This window comes from Pan paniscus, chromosome 6 (assembly GCF_029289425.2).
Source record: "Pan paniscus chromosome 6, NHGRI_mPanPan1-v2.0_pri, whole genome shotgun sequence".
Classification (NCBI taxonomy): domain Eukaryota; kingdom Metazoa; phylum Chordata; class Mammalia; order Primates; family Hominidae; genus Pan; species Pan paniscus.
Window position 1 is genome coordinate 169,696,296 of NC_073255.2, and position 19,022 is coordinate 169,715,317.

Consider the following 19,022-nt stretch of genomic DNA (forward strand, 5'->3'; position numbering starts at 1 on the left):
AGAGCTTCCTGCTTCTAACGAGCAAAGGCAGCCCCCGAGCTTCTACCACTGTTCCTATTTATTGGGTAGCAAGAGCAGGGAGGAGGAGGTAACGATTGGTTAGCTGCTTAATTGATCACAGGTTCAGATTATTGCTAACAGACTTCAGATGTGCCTAATCACAAGAAACACTTGTGCCTGGGTCGTGACTGCCCTCAGCATTCCTTCTGGGTAGCACAGTTTGTCTTGCCAACATCCTGCTTTCATGAGAACAGTTTGCTGTTTACTCATATAGCCTCCAGTGGTATAGTGAGTTGATCACGACCCCTCATTCTTTCGGCCTGTAACAACCATCAAGTGCACAACCTTGTGGACAGAAACCATTTCCAATCTATGGACAACGTTAAAGGAGGAACTTTCACCCAATTCATATTAAAACATTTATGTGGCCCATGCACATATTATTTAACTTTGGTAGAACACTGAACCAGAGGGCCCACTCAGCCCCTTTCTGGCTAATGCAATCCCATTCCAAGTACAACCTCTCAAAAAGTCTGTGTTGTGTGGCTTAGAGAGTATGTGAGCTTAGACTGCCAGGGTTCACTTCCTGGTTTTGCCACTTACTATTCCCGCGACCTTGGATAAAGTACACACCCTTACTGTGTCTCACTGTACTTGTCTAAAACATGAGGATAACACTCCTAGAAAGCTGGAAAGGTTTAATTAAATAACTCAGTATTGCAGTGCTAGCAAACACATTGACATACATACAAGAAAACTTGCAATAAATGTTACTCTTCATTTTGAATAGCTTGGTAGGATTGTTAGTGTTGACTTGGGTTTGGGATAGGCTTGAGGAAAGGTGTGCAAAGTCACAGAGAGAATCATGGATGCATTTTCACTGGATAAGGAATTTTTAAAATACTTCAATACTCACTGACCAGATTCATAAGGCTTATTTACTATTCCTCTAGGAGAAAAAGAATTAGAGTCACTCTTGAAACCAGAGTGTCATTTGAACTCAACATAGAACTGATCTGCTAACAAAGTACAGACCAAAATAAGCACTGTCTGCCAGACTTGGCAAGACAGATACTGTACTTGAAAAGCAAACCTGGCACTTTCTGAAAAGATAGTGAATACACTAGAGCAATAAATGACATGGAGCCAATGCAAGAGATTTAGGTAACGAGTGTTCAACAGGATCTGCCAGCAGGCTTCTCCCCCAGGTAGATGAAACACATGGCTCTTTTGGGTCCCTGCTCACGTAGCATCTAATCGGAGGCCTCGCTATCCAAAACAGCATCACGCACACCTACCCACCATACACATACCATCATTTTCTCTCCTCTTATTGAGTCATTTTTCTTCATAGAACCCATCACCACTTGACATAAAATATATTTGTTATTGACTACCTCACATTAATGAATTGTCAGCTCTACAGAACCAGAGGAATTTCTGTCTGCTTTGCTCTCTGCTATATCCCCAGAACCTAAAATGGAGCTTGCCACATAGTAGGTTCTAAATAAATATTTATGAAATGAACAACTACTAGTGCCAAAAATAACACTAAAAAATAAAAAGACATTTGGCAAAAGTCTTAAACTGTTAGAAACAAGGGTATTAAATTACATTAAAATATTGTTAAAGTCATACCTTTTAAAACCTTAAAGCCTTAAAAGGTATTACTTTTTAAAGCTTTATAAAAGTCCAAAAAATTATTTGAAAGTATTCTAAATTACAGGTGAGACTAAGAAATTAGAGAATAGTTATTCTTGAATTCAGCAAAACTTACAGAACTTACAGAGGTAGGTTTTTGAGAAAATATGGTTTAGAATTTTTATTTCAGTTGCTGATTGTTGATTGAAATCAGCAAACCCTTCTCTCTCCTTAAAACGTCCACAGATAAAGAAAGTTACTAATACAATAATAGAAATACATTAAAGTCAATATTCCAGGTTACTTAAAATATGTATCATGCACATACAGAATTTTATTGCTTTTACTAATTTTAGAGTAAATGAATGATGAGAAAGTATAAGGCAGAAAGACTTATACCAATACCCTGTTATGCTATGTGGATAAACTTCAAAAGAAAAAATTTTCTCAAAAGAAAAATGATTTTCTCTGGATAATGAGGGGATCCAGAAAGTACATTATATAAAATAGGCTATGGGAAATGTTTTAACTGCAGAGTGGGTGTTCACAGTGGCAAGTTAGCAGGTATTTTTACCATATTTCGTACCACAGAGAAAATGAGAAAGAAAAACAATTTAAAACAGTTGTTATGCCTTTATCTTTACACTGTAGCATATTCCAATAAAAAAGACGTTCACCCACAATTGACAAGCTAGGTTTAATCCTTATAATGCCCATAATTTTATACTGTAACAACTGCATACTTCAGTCATGAACACAATACACTTTGACTTAAGGGATTAAAAATACAAATAAGATCCACAAATATAAAAAATAATTTAAAAGGCCTAACTAACCAATATTCGTTGCTTTTTGCTTTTTAGGTAGAAGCAGCAAAGCTGACGGGAAGTTGTGGGAGGAACATAAAAATGAATTTAAATTACAAGAGAAAAAAATTATTAGATGTTTATACAGATCTTTTTGAAAAGTTATTGCTTGATGACTTAAAGACTGGAGTTTTTTGTCATTTAATTTTAATGAAATTAAAATTTCAACAAGATTAGGCATTCTCTAAACTCAGAATGCCTTTTGAGTAATTTAGTCCAAAAAATTACATTCTTAAAAAAGGTAACACAGCTGTCTGTGAAGGTTTTCTGAGCTGGCCAACATATGCTGAGACCTTTAGTTTTATAACGAAAAGGGCTTTTTGGTGATTTTGCTCTTTGGTGAGTACTTTTAATAGACTCCTGCATAAGTTGCACAAAATGATGAGATGTGCCAGAATTAAGTCTGACCCAGTACATTTTTCTTTAGAAATGAAAATTTCATTTCTAAAGAAAATTGATATAAACATCCCAATGTCATTTTGCCAAAGCCAAGACCCCAGAATTGTTTTGTGCCTCTGGAATAGAATCCAAATGAAAAGCTTGGTTTTCAAGAAAAGACCTTTTAACCAGGACTATTCACAATTGTGAACACTGTCCCACAAAGCTCAGTGGCTGTCGGAGAGTAACTGCTGTGCGACTTTCCCCAGGGCTCCTTGCTCTTGCCCACCACAGCCTGGTGACCCACCCTCACCCAAGCTTTCATGTTTGCTTCCTCTTGTTGTCCATTTCATCTTAATGGAGAAGATGGAAAATATAACTCAGTCTGTACTTACTCGATGTTAACAACAACAACAAAAAACTGACCCAAAATGCATCACGAAAAAGCAAATCCTTGTTCTGCACTGATATCCTAAGTCAGACACTTCTGATGGAACATTCAAACACAAAACTAAAAATTCCAGAAGACATGCTCACATTATATTATTAGAGGGCACCTGTATAGCATTTCCTCTGATGCTAAGGTCTCCTACAGTCCCACAGTCCCCACACCCTGGCTACTTCCTTAACACTGCCATCCCCAAATGTCACAACCACAACCTCTAGAACCTGGTTTCTTCTCTGTGTACCTACTTCCTTGGTCTGGAAGAGCTAGACTGCAATATTACAATACCATAAAATTTAATAAACATACCAAAGGATTGAATATGCAGAAGTGAAAGCTCAACCAGCTCTGTTCTTTTTTTAAATTTCCCACTCATTAGCTAGGGTGATTCAACAAAACAGATGCAGATTCAAACCAGCCTCTGCTCAAAAGATGACAGAAAGACCTAAGCTTATGTGCACTAAATTATCAGACTTCTAACTTTGATATACACAATTTGCCAAATTCGAAAGCAAATATATATATAAGATAAATCTGCTGCCCCCACCCCCCATGACTTGCTTTAGAGTCAGGATCTTGCTCTGTTGCCCAGGCTGGAGTGCAGCGACATAATGGCTCACTGCAGCCTTGACCTTCTGGGCTCAGCTGATCCTCCTCCTTCAGTTTCCTGAGTAGCTGGGACCACAGGCACACACCACCATGCTTGGCAATTTTTTTTATTTTTTGTAGAGGCAAGGTCTCGCTTTGTTGCCCAAGCTTGTCTCAAACTTCTGGGCTCAGCGAGCCTCCTGCCTCAGCCTCCCAAAGTGCTGGGATTATAGGCATGAGCCACCATGCCTGGCAGAGAAATCCCATTTCATCAAATAAAATGATATGCATGAAAGAGTTCTGAAAAACCTGAAAGATTATGTAAGCTTAACTGTAGGTTTAATTATTGTATCTATATTATAAAAACAGTTTTATGGTTGAGCCAATAATTCCATTCCTTCTGGCAAAATTCAATATAACATTTCAATATAACAAAATAATGGCCGGGCACAGGGACTCATGCCTGTAATCCCAGCACTTCGGGAGGCCAAAGTGGGCAGATTGCTTGAGCTCACAAGTTTGAGACCAGCTTGGGCAACATGGCAAAACCCCGTCTCTAAAAAAATACAAAAATTAGCCCGGTGTGATGGCACATGCATGTAGTCTCAGGTACTCAGGAAGCTGAAGTGGGAGGATTGCTTGAGCCTGGGAGGCAGAGGTTGAGGTGAACAGAGATCACGCCACTGTACTCCAGCCTGGGTGACAGTGCGAGACCTATCTCACCAAAAAAAAAAAAGATAAATACTTCAAATAGAATTCAACCTGTGTTTCCAGATTCAATCCCTCTACTCTATTCTAGGGCTTTCTCCCCGCAACAAGCTACCTCAAACAGCTGTATAATTATCAACCTCCTAGAGACTGGTGCTGATAACTGATATTTATCCTAATTTAGTATGTATAAATTAACACATAATATTTTATTTAATCTCCACACCCCCAAGGAAGTACAATATGAAGGCCACTTTACAGATGAGGGATCTGAGGGTCAAACAGGTTACATGATTTATCTAAGAATAAATAGCCAATAACTAGGAGGTCTAATATATGAATCCATATCCACTTGTCTATATTTGGGAGGGCCACCCCAACACAAATCAATTGCAGGAACCTAAACAGACAAACACCCACTCACTTGCCTAGAACTCATCTGATGAGATAATCATAACTAGGTAAATAGTGCCACCATTCCCTTTCCCAACTACGTAAAAACAATTTTCAAGCCTCTAGGTTTCTGTTTCATTGCTTGAAAAAAGTGTAATTTTATACTAGATGAATGCTAACGTTTCAAGGAGCAGTATACTTTTGTGTATCTATAAAATATTCCATTTCACTGACATATTATCCAGGTTGTTGTATCAATATTAGTTTTAATGATATAGGCTTAAAATATCAGCAGTCTTGTTTTATTGTCTGGCAAGACTTGAAGCACAGAATTTCATCATAATTACAGTGTCCATTTGGCTATTTCTAGAGGAATATTCGTTCAAAACTATCTTTTGCATAATTACTCTTAAATAGCTAGAGTCTAACTGATATTTCCATAAATTTAGTTACTTTATATAACTTGAGCCTCTATTTAGACTAAAATATACTTTTGTCTTTCTGGCATTAATCTTTTGGGAAATGAGTTCAGGGTCAAATCCAAATGATACATAATATAATTTCTTAATGTACCCAACAGCAAAATGGCAGTCTCTGTCTTTAATTACATACTATTGAATTTTAACAAATAGTTCTAGGGACGTCTGCCAAATTTCCACAATTTAGAGTAACTACACCATGAGAGAATAGACAGTTCACAATTTATTATGGGTTATTTTTCTTGAGCTACAGAAGTGCTCGTTGTAGTTCTAGTTACATTTTCATTTTAATGATAATGAGGATAAACAGATAAGCAGACAAATCTTCTCAACACGTGGACTGCTTGCCCAAGGAGACAACCCCTCAGTCAGTGCTACTCCGTTCTCACTTCTATTTCTGCTGCCCACGTCACATCACAGATCGTCCATGAAGGCAAGGTGGAAACTACACTATGATTAAGTTCTAGAAATTCTAATATTAGGAAGTAACAAGCAAGGAGGAGTGATGAGATGTTACAGGTAAACTGTGTCTGCTTCAGTGACTGTGTGTCACAGGTACCTACCATGCATAATATCTGCACACACAGTAGATGCTCAACATCCCCTCATCACCTACAACTCATCACAAGTATTATAAACAAAATGTGACTATAATCAAGAGAGGTATAAAGCATTATGGATGTATTTGTCAATTATACAAAACAAACAAAAATAAAGTTGGGGGAAAAAAAGTAAAAATAAGGGGATGCCCAACACAGGCAGAGCAATCTGCAGAGAGAACGCAAGCATGGAGATCTCCTAGGAAGGAATGCTGTGGCAGGAGATGGACAAGAATCTGCCATCGAGGAAGGTTAAAAGTAGGGCTGGCTTGAGGGTAGTTAATTGAGTGGTACATGTACTGAAGGTCATTAATTACTAAAGTTAATTTTGAGGCAGAGCCTGGGGAAGTTGAAGTTCAAATAGTTCTAGGATAGGAGAAACATCTCTGACCTGAAACGAGAGAGTTGAAACAAGTGCACACTCAGTCTTAGAATGGAAAGTGACAGTAAACTTGTGTGACTAAACCTAAACTTGCAGGAAGTTGTGCCCCAGGATTCCACAGGTACAATCCGCATAGCAAGCTAAGCGTGCTGGGCTGCTGTGGACACCATGGTTCAAGGCTACTTAAGAGCTACTAGTTGCCATCACAGAAAGTGTCATCACCTTTACCTGGGCTGATTTGGCTTCGCTTGTGACTTCAATTTCTGGTTATATTTCCCCACAGTACAGGGCCAGCTTCTTTTCTCTGCATCCCCTCAGAGGAATAAGACCCAGTTCACAGATCCTTTACAATTTCCTTACTTTCAGCACCTTTCCTATCAATTTAGCCTATACACTATAGCCGTACTAATTAACTGTATCTAATCATGCCCTGTAATAAAGCTGGTTCAACTTCTCTTTAAACAAGATTCACTATTAAATAAAACAATGGGCGCTTAGCTTATGGAAGAAAACCAAGTAGGAATGTTGCTGAGGGAAACTCAGTTGAGAATCTGTTACTTGACTCTAGTGGTTCTAAACAAAAAATGTCAGGCCCACCTCCACCAAAAATCTTTTTAAAGAGGGGGAGGGCCGGACTCGGTGGCTTATGCCTGTAATCTCAGCACTTAGGGAGGCCGAGGCAGGTAGATCACTTGAGGTCAGCTCAACATCAGCCGGGCCGACATGGTGAAACCCCATCTCTACAAATTAGCCAGTCGTGGTGGTGCATGCTTGTAATCCCAGCTACTCGGGAGGCTGAGGCAGCAGAATCCTGAACTCAGGAGATGGAGGTTGCAGTGAGCCGAGATCGCACCACTGCACTCCAGCCTGGGCGACAGAGAGAGATTCTGTCTCAAAAATTAAATAAATAAATAAAAATGAAGAGGGGGAGGATGAAAAGGGGAGTGGAATCATATGAGACCGAAAGTGAAAATTTAATAGTCCACCACTGGTGACACAGAGGGAGAGGCCATTGGTGAGGAGGAAGACAGAGGCCTGGGTGCACCAGCTAAGAATCCCAGGTCAAGTTACTCAATGTCTTTCAGACTCAACAAATCAATTGGTTGCCTGGCAAAGAAATACCTTCCCCTAATGGTTTGTTCTAGGGATAGAATACAGTATTATGTTAACTAATTTCAAGCACTGCCTAGCTTATAATAAACCCTCAATTCATGGTAAATTTTTTTTTTTTTTTGAGACGGAGTCTCGCTGTGTCACCCAGGCTGGAGTGCAGTGGCACAATCTCGGCTCCCTGAAACCTCTGCCTCCCAGGTTCAAGTGATTCTCCTGCTTCAGCCTCTCGAATAGCTGGGACTACAGGCGGGTGCCGATGGTGGATGTTTTAATGATGACGTTGATGGTACTGACACTGATATTACTATTTCTTTCCCAACAATCTTGGAACAAGGATGTACACAATGCATAGTACCCAGGGGCACTCTGTCACTCAAAACCAGGTTTTGGGATAATATATGAAGTTGGGCATTCTATTTAGGTTAAAGATTGTGGATAAAATTGATATCATCATCATCATCATCATCATTATTCACCTTCTCCCCAGTCATGTAAAAGTAATGGATAAGAACATCACTTAGACAAATAATTTAATTTATTTCAAAAGTTTGCTTGAGGAGTAGTAATTACACTGATGTTTAATTTTACATAAATAAGGTATGTTGTTGCATTAATAGCAGAAGTTAGCATGACTGGAGCAAAAGGACCCTTACCTAAATTTCAGAAAACCTGCAGAATAAGGTCTAACTTGAGACGAGCTGCCCACTAAGCAACCTGGAAGATGCATCTCTAGGCTACGTGGACATTTTTGACTCGCTGAAAATGCCTTCATCATTCATTTGACAAATATTTAACAAGCACCTGCTAAGTGCCAAGTACTGGTCTAGGTAATAGGGATACAGCAGGGAACAGACAAGGTCCCTGCTTTTATAGAGTTTATACAAACACTACAAGTCACAAGGGGACAGTGTGGTGATCATGCCATTCTCTCTGAACTCCAGTTCTAAACGTTTTACGAAGACAAATTAAATTACAGAGCATGTGATTACTGACCATGATCAAACTTATTCTCCAGATACAAAGGCGCACTTTCTACCCTATGTAAGTAAACCTTACTGCTTCCTCACAAAAGAATAGCAAGTCCTATAGATTCTTTCTAGAGGGTCACAGAAACCTTGAGGCCCTGATGGAACAGAAGATGTTGATATCTCTTTCACTTGCTCCTTCAGCACCATATCTTGGCAACACTTGCGGGAAGATTTGTAAAGATCCACAGGAGTAATTTATCCAATTTAATTACCTTCCTACTTCATTTCATAAAAGGGAAGAATATTCTGGTTCAGACTTTCCATTGGTGGCATTCTACTGAAACCTGCGCCTGGTTCTTCAGGCAAGTATGTACAACTCTTGGGTTAATGGGCATGGTGCTGAATCTTGACATGGGAAGATCAAGGAGAAACCCCACTACCCATTGCTCCCAATTCTGAGGAGGTTGGAATAATGCAAGCTTGAATCAATGGACACCTAAACACAAAAATTAGATACCTTGGGCTACAGTTTTCTCAAAGACTCTTGGAAAGGGTGAGGATTAGGAAGAGAATTCAGAGAGAAAGAACACCCTATCCCAGAGCACCGCACCTTTAGGACCCTGAGACAGCCTCTTCTCATTGACCTATGCTTTTGGAACATGGTGCAAAGGGCGGCAATCCCAGGGTGCTTTCAGGTCCTCAGAAGCCTTCAGATTAGGAATTCCAACAGTGAAATTCTACGGCTACTCTACTTTTACATCCTAGGATGCAAGCTAAGAAGGACTAAAAAAAATGTAGGTACTAGCATTATTCAGGGCACAGAAATCTCAGGTGATATACTGGGATAAATTCACAGATACATCTCAGAACAATTCCATGTTTTGGGTATAATGCTGAAACACATCATGCAGCATCCTCATCCTGGAGGCTCTAAGTGTACGTAACTTCTGAGAAGGCCTGTAGAAAATAAATCTGTTCAGCTTCGTGAAACCTAACATTCCTCAAAATTATTTGGCCATGGAACCCACCCCATTCCTGGACGAACACATTAATTTTAAAAAAATTTATCCAAGGCTTATTATGTGCCAGGCACTATCACAGTGATCAAAGGGGAATGAGTTCCAGTCTTCAAAGGAACTTACCTATTTAATGTTTATTTTCAGAAAGAACTACTTGAGGCAACCAATGTATTGGAGTGTTCATCTGATAATTTAACCTGATGGATCTCTCTAACCTACTAACTTTCCCCCCAAATCTCATGATCTTTAGCTCTTGAAGGGACAAAGGTAGTAAAAAGGTAGTGTTCTTCACAAAACACACAGCCTCCATGGGCCCATTGCGCCACTGTGTCAACTGAAAGCTCCGTGCCAGATACCAATGGGCTTTTGTGCCATTTGTATTCATCATTATATCTTTGAATAGAGCCTGGCTCACTGTAGGAGATTAATAAATGTGTTTTTGAATGAGTGGTGAATGCCAAGGACTCCCTCTAGTCCCCAAAATTCTGATAAGAATGACCAAAGTTAAAATCCTATCTTAGTCTACACGGACAAATTGGATTTAGGTTCCCTTCATTAAATGCCAACCTTACTGTGCAAACTTGCTTTATATGCCAAATTCAGATGTGGGCACTTCTATTTGATGATGTTATGAGCTAATATTATTTGCAAATGTTTTAATGACCAAATATATCTTTTTAACTGAAGCTAATGTGTTGAAACGTAATCCTTACAGACGCACAGCTGTCTCATGGTCTGAACATAAAACTGGGATTGAAGAGCACTTTCTAACAGAAGCACTGCAATTTCCTTTAAAAAATTTAATATTCATGTACTTTAATTTTTCAGTCAGTAAAATAGGAAAATACGCATTGGCTGGTCTGCCTAAATGAAGTACATTTGAAATTTATAAATAAGCAAGATGTCAAGAAGCAAAACAATCACTAACTTTGAAATTGGATGTGAAGAAAATTCAAAGGATTTAGCCAATTTCAATCTCATACGCAGGAAACATAATGATTTCCTGGCTGTAATATTCTTATCAATAGCAAGAAAGGAGCTCAAAGAAAGTAAAGTGAGTAAATAATTGTTTTTCAAATAAAACAGCCTGCTGAGCCTTCCTAAAATGTAAAGAATCTTTAAAAGTGGAATTAATTTTCCCTTGATTTCACAATGCTTTATTTCTTACCCTGTCTTTACACATTCAAGTGGCATATCATTTTTTAAAACCATCAGGGTAAACAGAATCTAATTATTTTATTGTGTAGCCTTTCAAAAGGTAAAGGAAATGTGAAGAGTTGAGAAAGTATGCAACCCATATTGTTGGCATCTCAGCACTTATGATCATTACAAGCACTCACAAAAAAGCAATACTGGGCTTTAAAGCTGAACTGTATATTTTCTCTTTCTCAGAGCCCTGGGGCTATCACTGCAAAGCACAGTAGTCCATTCTAAGCTCTGAAAAAAGAAAAGGAAGAGATCATTAAATTATAATTTCCATGCACAATTGGTACAAGTATTTCCTACCAACAGGATTAATATGAAAGCAAGATCCCAGAATAAAGCTGCTCAGCAGACAGGATGGCAGTTTAGTGTCTTGTAAATTTGATTTTACTGAAAGCCCTGACACATCATAATAGTGAAATCCTATTTACTGTAGCAAGCAGGATGGATAATGCTATTTAATACCGCTGTACTGTATGCCATCAACTCACAGCTTTGTACTCCATGTTCTCATCTTACCTTAAGGTTAATACTTCTTGACAGCCTACATGGTAAATAGAGCCCCAAATTAAGTGCTGATCCCATGATTTGCAAATCTTTCCTCTAAAGTTAGACATAGAAAAACTGACTCCAGTTAAAGGGATCATTTTACCTGGATGCACTTTTAACAGCTCACCCTAGAAAAAAATAAGTCTCATATCCCTAAAGCCAGATTTGAAAAGCAGCTCAAGGTTACCTAAACCACATTTCCCATTCGAAATTTCAGAGAGGTTAACAGAAAAGCCAACGCATTTTGAGGATTTGTTGAATAATGAATTAAGGATAAGACCCTCATATCCTACTACACTGTATTGATATTTTTCCCCAGAGCACAAACTAGGGAAAAAAAAAATCTTGCTTGCTACTTTTGGAATATCTGCAATAATAAACTTCCTTTAGGAAAGCAGGTAGATTGTAAAATGGTTCCATCTTTGCACCTAAGTTATAAATGTGTCAATTATGTTAACAAAAGATATGCTGATACCGGGCCTTATTCATTTTTCTACAGAACAATTAACATCTAAGTGCATTTACTTAAACTATCATTACTTGTTGATGATAAAAAAAATTGAGAGTAACTCAATGTACACAATCCAAGCCACTTTAATAAAACCTCTGTTGCTTGTGACATTACAATTAAAAGTGGTGTAGGCTTCTATTAACTTCAACATCCAAACCTGTGGACTACAGAACCTCATCTCTGTTTGTGTAGCTCTCGGTAACTATAGAAACCACAGGGAATCTGCCCTGATCTCCACATGAATGAAGAAGCCAGTACAAAATTTCCCAGTGTCAAAGGAATAGTCTATCTCTCTAGGTTGACAAGTGCAAACTAGTATAACCCACGTAGGCACATCTACCAGGAAGTTACATTTTTAACTATCATGTTAAATTTACTCTGTCACATCGCAGGGCCAAAATGAGTTAACCACATCACCTAAAATCATTGGCAACTGTTTAGAAAGCACGTCGCAGGGGGGAATATCAAATGGTTTCTTAATCCCATAAACCAAGTTTAAGTTATCTCCCCATCTCCAAAAAACGACTGTTTATATTTTAGTATCTCAGATGTCAGTAGTCTAATTGTGAATCCATCCTGCATTAATCCCTTGAAAAGGTTGATCCAGCTTCACTCACTGAAATATTTTACAATGACAGACTTCACCTGGTAGTAAAAATACATAATTTCTTCCCATAAGAAGCACTCTGGGCTGACAATAACCTGTTCTGTTGTCATTTCTCATTATTATCATTGTTGGCGTTATTTTTTCCCCAAGCTTCACACAAAGGAGCACAGAAGCAAAGGTACTAATTGAGAAAGAAGAAGTCACACAATCAAAAGCCAATTAATCATACAGATGAGCCCAACACTTTATGATGCAATAAAAGACATGTCATCTGCCATAAGTGAGAGACTTTTAAAAATTGCTCATTTGATGTAAGCATGACCTTAGAATTTAATTAGCAACTCTCTCCACAGGTGACAAACTAGTAATATACTTTTCTTCTTAATGGCAATTTATTTTTCACCATTCTCTTTGTATTATTCTCTTTTGCCCAGCTTATCTAATTCTCTCTCCCTTTTAATTCTGTGAGATTTCCTGCAGTCTGTATGCAAATTGCTGCTGAAATCCAGAGGTGTCTGAAAACTGAAAGCAATCCATGCCACACTGGCATTTATGATTCACCAGATAAGGGATTCAGGCGTGTCTAAGACAAAGTTTCTGCCTTCGTGGAACTTCTACTGGATGACTGGGAAGGCAGTCATGAACAAGTTAACAAATAATGAATAAACTAATTATAGATCTGGAAGAGTGCTTTCAAACAAATAAATAGGTTGATATGACAGTTAGAGACAGGGTTCAGAAGTCTAGTTTCTGATAGTCATTAGGAAAGCCTAAAACTTGTAAGGGAGTCAGAGACAGCTATTCAGAGGTGGGAAACAGCATCCCAGGGAACAACAAAGGCAAAGATCCTGACATGGGAAAGAATTTTGAAGGATGGTATACACTTAGCAGATCTTCAATATAGTAAGCACATGATGAATAATAGGTAATATGTTTATAGACAAGGAGGCATCTATTTGATTATATGCCATGGAAAACTAACCTAATAAAATTAGTCTTCCATTTTTTACATACAGCACATAGAATAATATTTTAAGTGGCCCATCTTACAAACATATCTTCATATTTAAGAATGCAAATAAATTGTAAATGCAGTGGGGGGAGGTGTAGGGAGGAGTTCTCAAAGAACAAATGCATGCCACATCACTGGGTTACTCAACATTGTATTATACCTAACTAAATTTTCTGATTTCCCTCAGCTCCTCAAGCCAAGAGGGCTTCATGCTGAGCCAAACCCCTTCATTCTTAGGAAAGCCAAGAGCAAAGTGGATGCCATAGAGCAAATCAATTCAAATTCATAATGGAGAAGTTATACATGCAAAACACATTATCAAAGAGCTCAAGTCTTCAACATGTCCTGGGGAGACAAGGCCCTTCATCCTGGAAGACCCATGGGAGACTGTGGCTTCTGCCCTCTATGACACGATAACCACGGTCCTACCCCTCGCTTCCCTCCCACAGGACCAACAGACTCCTGAAAAATACACATTTTCCTGAAGAACACACAACGATCCAGACTCTGATGAAATAACTATCAGAACACTTTGTCAAAAGTAAAAAAAAAAAAAAAAAAAAAAAAGGTTTGCTTTCTTTCCAGAAGATGGAAAGAGATGAAAAGATGGAAGGCAGTATTATCAAAGTATGAGCAAGTGAATGAAGATCTCAAGAAGAAATTTTTAAGCTGCTTTAATGACTATAAATTTCTTATTTCAACGTGAAAGAAGCACAACTATATATTAAAATAACTCTTAGGGGTATCATGCTGTAATCGCTAGGTAATAAGACCTTACTCATTCTTTTTTGGTCAAATTTTCCCAGGAAATGTCAAATTCTGGGAGAAAATTATGCATTTTTGAATGCTTAACACTTTTAGGTTATGAGGTAGCATTAATCAAATCATAACATCAGGACCCAAAAAGTTGTATTAGAAGCTGGTAAGAGCTAACTTACCACCCAAAGAACTAATGCTACAATCAGCAGGATTTACATACAGAATGAACATCTTCAAGTTGGTACTAGACAGCAGCTAAATGCTTAAGCATGGAACCTGGCTCAAATCCAGATCTATCATATTTTGGCTGTATGTTCTTAGATGAATTACTTTAAGCCTTCACCTAAACAATAGGGCGCACAGCCACACAGGGTTGTTGGTAAGTATAAAATGAGACAATCCATGCAAAGTGCCAATCACAATGTAAATGCTCAGTAAATGTTATCATCAGCATGTTAATAAGGATGCTATAAACAATAACAAAATATTCAAAGTTAAACTTGACTTTCTCCCAGGATAGAATTAAATTATGAATTTAAATGGCTAGTGAAAAAGATATTAAACATTTGTGTGTATTTTAAAACTATATACTAATTGCATAAACATAACTTCATAGTATAAGCTTAGAAAATCTAGGATTCATTCACTGTGCTATTTGTAGAAAATACAGAAATATGCAAGTTATGGAACCTCAAAAACAAAAGAAAAAAATAGAAAATACAGAAATATGAAAATTAGCTCTGTGTCCTCAGGAGTGTACAAGATAAACACACATAACTAATCACAAGTATTATAAACAAAATGTGGCTATCATAAAGAGGTATAAAGCATTATGGACATATTTGTCAATTATACAACAAACAAAAATAAAGTTGGGAAAACAAAAAAAACAGAATTCCCTGCGAGACTTGGAGACTACTTCGTAGAAACACTTAAGAACCTTCTCTTTGAAAGCTGTTCTCAACTTCCTCTCATGAAATCACCAACCAGGAATTAATACTATCTATGTCTCTTATACCAATAATCAGGAATTAATACTCTCTAAGTATCTTTCAATTAGGCAAGACGCCTAAATGTGATATCTCTAATGTTCACAGAGATGCCATTGATAACTTAGCAACATTTGAGTATGAAATAAGGACTTAAAAAATCTTTTCAAATGGCTTTGACCTTCTCTCTCAGTAAAGTGTTGCTGCTTTTGAAAACTCATTCTAAAAAGGGTGAAATCAGTGTCCAGTTAAATTACACTTATTACTCCTAACAAGTTAGTGAAAGAAGAAAATTATCTCAGACTCCTGGGTGGAGTGGCCAATATAAATACCTGGGTAGAGGGAGTTCCATTCACACATGGGAATTATCTAATTAACAAGCAGTTTATTCAAATAGATCCAAGAGGCAAATCAAGCTGTATTACAGAACTAAATGTACTTCACATGTTCAGTGCACTTTGATTCATACTCTCAAAAGAAATCTGCATCAAGCCAATATAAATGAATAGTTCAAGTCATCAAAAAGTGATAACGTGTACAATTGCTGTGTTAATCTAGTTGATGCGCAGATGGTAAGGTTATCTCAGGAATCTCCCTCAGAATGATTCTGTAAAAGACTCGTTGATGCCACATCCCTCTCCATTAGTGATACACCATCTGGTATCTACTTTATAGTTTCATCACTTCATTTAGTTAAAAGAGGAAAAGATATGTGCTTATGTCCACTTTTTAAACCACAGGCAACCTGGATTTCCTAGTAAGTTAGATGATTCTGCAAGTTATATTAATATTAGAATCATTTCTTACAATACGAATTAATGGATTCAGCATTTTTACACTGTCTAATACAAAAGTGTGTGCAGAATTCCTAATAGAAATAGTTAGACATTGTAATTCTCACTGCCATCACAATACAAAAGAAAATCTCTTTACAATCTTTTGCATTACGCCTAGAAAATACTTCATCATTAGAGACCTAAATGTCTCTCACATATTCCTGGAAGAAATCCAAAGTGACAAAATTCAACTTGAGTACTTTGAGAATGACAGTAACAAAAACAGGACTGTACAGAAATGTGCAAAAGACACAAGGAAGTTGAATAATATTAATTCTATGATTATCGTTATCTTATACACAATGGAAAGTAAGCAAATATTCTTTCATGGCAACAGCTGATATTTGTTAAGCTCTTTCCAGCTTTCAAGGGGCTTTTACACACTCATCTGATCTACCCCCAATCACCATGAAGATGAGCAAGGAACAGAGTATATCCCCATTTTGCAGATAAAGAACCAGACACCACAAGGGATTAGGTGAATTGCCGAACAGCCAGATGACAAAAGCATACCTTCTGACTCCTTGTCTAACATTCTTTCTTTTACTTAATGTGGAGTTATCGAGTATTAAGTAACAGCAGTGTATATATTCCACCTTAGCTTTCTAAGCTCACTGGTGCTTCTCAGATTTCAGTTTCAACTGTAGGATGACCACTTCCCAGGCTGATCTTCAAAAAGGAAAACAATATATTCTATATATATATATATATTCACAATAATTTGATCTTATCATATCGTGTCTATCTAATCTTCTACCACTTGTTCTACTTGGTGCCAAAAAGCCTAACAGTTTATTTGTTGAGCAGTTGTTGAGCAGATAAGTTCAATCTGCCAGAAACAAATCTTCTCAGACGTTTGTACCAATCAAATTGGTGAGTCTATGAGAAATGGGAGAATATTTTTCAGTGCCTTTTCTTGAACCTGACAATAATTAAAGGCAAGTTTATAAGGTACCTAACATATTAAAACCTGATGACAAAGAAAACTGTCATTGGGTGAGGAAAAGCAGGTGCCAAGTATATCACCTCAAAAACTTTCACTTTCACTCATTTAACATTTACTAACTCTGATATGGTTTGGCTCCGTGTCTGCACCCAAATCTCATCTTGCATTGTGATACCCACATGTTGAGGGAGGGACCTGGTGGGAGGTAACTGGATCATGGGTGTGGTTTCCCCAGGCTGTTCTTCTGATAAGTGAGAGAGTTCTCAGATCTGATGGTTTAAAAGTAGTTTCCCCTGCACGCTCTCTCTCTCCTGCCACCGTGTGAAAAAGGTGCCTGCTTCCCTTTCACCTTCTGCCGTACTTGTAAGTTTCCTGAGGCCTCCCTAGCCATGGAGAACTGTGGGTCAATTAAACTTCTTCCCTTCATAAATTATCCAGTCTCAAGCAGCTCATTATAGCAGTGAGAAAACAGACTAATACAAACTCTAAGCCATGTACAATGCTCTAGGTATAGAAGTAAAACAATTAGTGGGTGAATGGTTACTCTGTGCTACATACTATTACAGGTGCTTTATGAGTATTAGCTCATTTAACAAGTGAGGTAAGTACTATTAAATCATCACTTAATATATGAAACAACTGAGAGGAAAAATAAGATGCTCCACATTACACAGCAGGGAAATGCCAGGTCAGAAATTTGAATCCAAGGCATCTGACATCAGAGCCTTGTGCTCTAAATCAGAGTTCTGCCCACTACAACGAGGGAGCCAAATCAGGCCCAGTACCTGTTTTTGGTTTTACATTTTTAAGTGGTTGGAAAAAAATTTTAGCAAAATTTTGTGATGTGTGAAAACTATATGAGCTTCATACTTCAGGGTCTTTCAATTAGAACAGAGCCACACTCATTCATTTACAGTTGGCTTTCTCTGATTCCACATTACAAAGGCAGAGGTGGGGAGCTGCACAGAAACCAAATGTGGTGTGCAAAGCCTAAAATATTTACTATCCGGCCCTTTACAGGAAAAATTACTGACATTCTCTAAACCATTTCACTTTATGCCTATTCAACATCTCTACTTCAATGTCTTAAGTGTCCTGAGCTTAACATATCCACAATCAAACTCCTGATTTCCTCCACCACCAACATCCCAATCCATATCTTAAGAATCTTCACCTGTGGAAAAACCTTCTAGTTATAAAAGCCATAAACCTAGAGTTTATTCTTTCTTCACTCATGTTCAAAGCCATCAGCAAATCTGGTCAGCTCTACCTTTAAAATACCGAACCACATTTCATTACTTCCCCTGTCGGCACTCAGACCCACACCAGTCATCCCTTTTCCGAATTACTGCCATAATTTCTTACTAATTCTCTGTTGCTTCAACTCTTGCCCAACACAGCAGCCCAGAGGGCTCATCTGCTCCCAAACCCCCCAGCCTTCCCAAACATGCCAAGTTCACGCCTGCTTCACGGTTTTGGCAATGGCTTGCTTCCCTATTACCATAGGCCTCTTCCCAAATGTCATCTCAACAGAGAGTTCTTCCCTCTCTACCCAACTCCATGCCTAAACCCCAGCCCTGGGACTCTCTTTTCCCATTTTATTCCTCCCGAAATTATCATAACCTGCCATACAATATGTATTCTGGTTTTAACTGAATTTAAGCTCCATGAAGACAGATGTTTACCTCATTTTCTTCACTAGTACATAGCTGCTGGCACAAGACCAGGGTGCTTAAGTAAATATCTGCTAAATGAATGAGAAAATGCTCCCTACATTCAAGAGGTACTCAGTTCGGTAACATACGGAGACAGCAAACATGTTTAACATATACATAACTGTACTGAGTGAGGGTTAATAGTGTATTTCTTATTTTTTCCTATTTTCTTATCAAATAACATTTTCAACAAATAAAATTTGGAGGGTTTCATTCAAAAGAGAGAGAGCTCACTCTGCAACCTCATGGTCTATGTATGAAATTAATCTAGATAACCAATCTACTTTATTGAAAAGGGCACTGATAAGGTGCTCAA

The 19,022-nt window shown here is 38.0% G+C and overlaps 1 protein-coding gene across 2 annotated transcripts in view; it reads right to left on the reverse strand.

Annotated features, from left to right (window-relative positions):
* Positions 1–19,022, reverse strand: part of CHCHD3 (coiled-coil-helix-coiled-coil-helix domain containing 3) — a 298,477-nt gene that overhangs the window by 80,227 nt on the left and 199,228 nt on the right. The window lies entirely within an intron of this gene.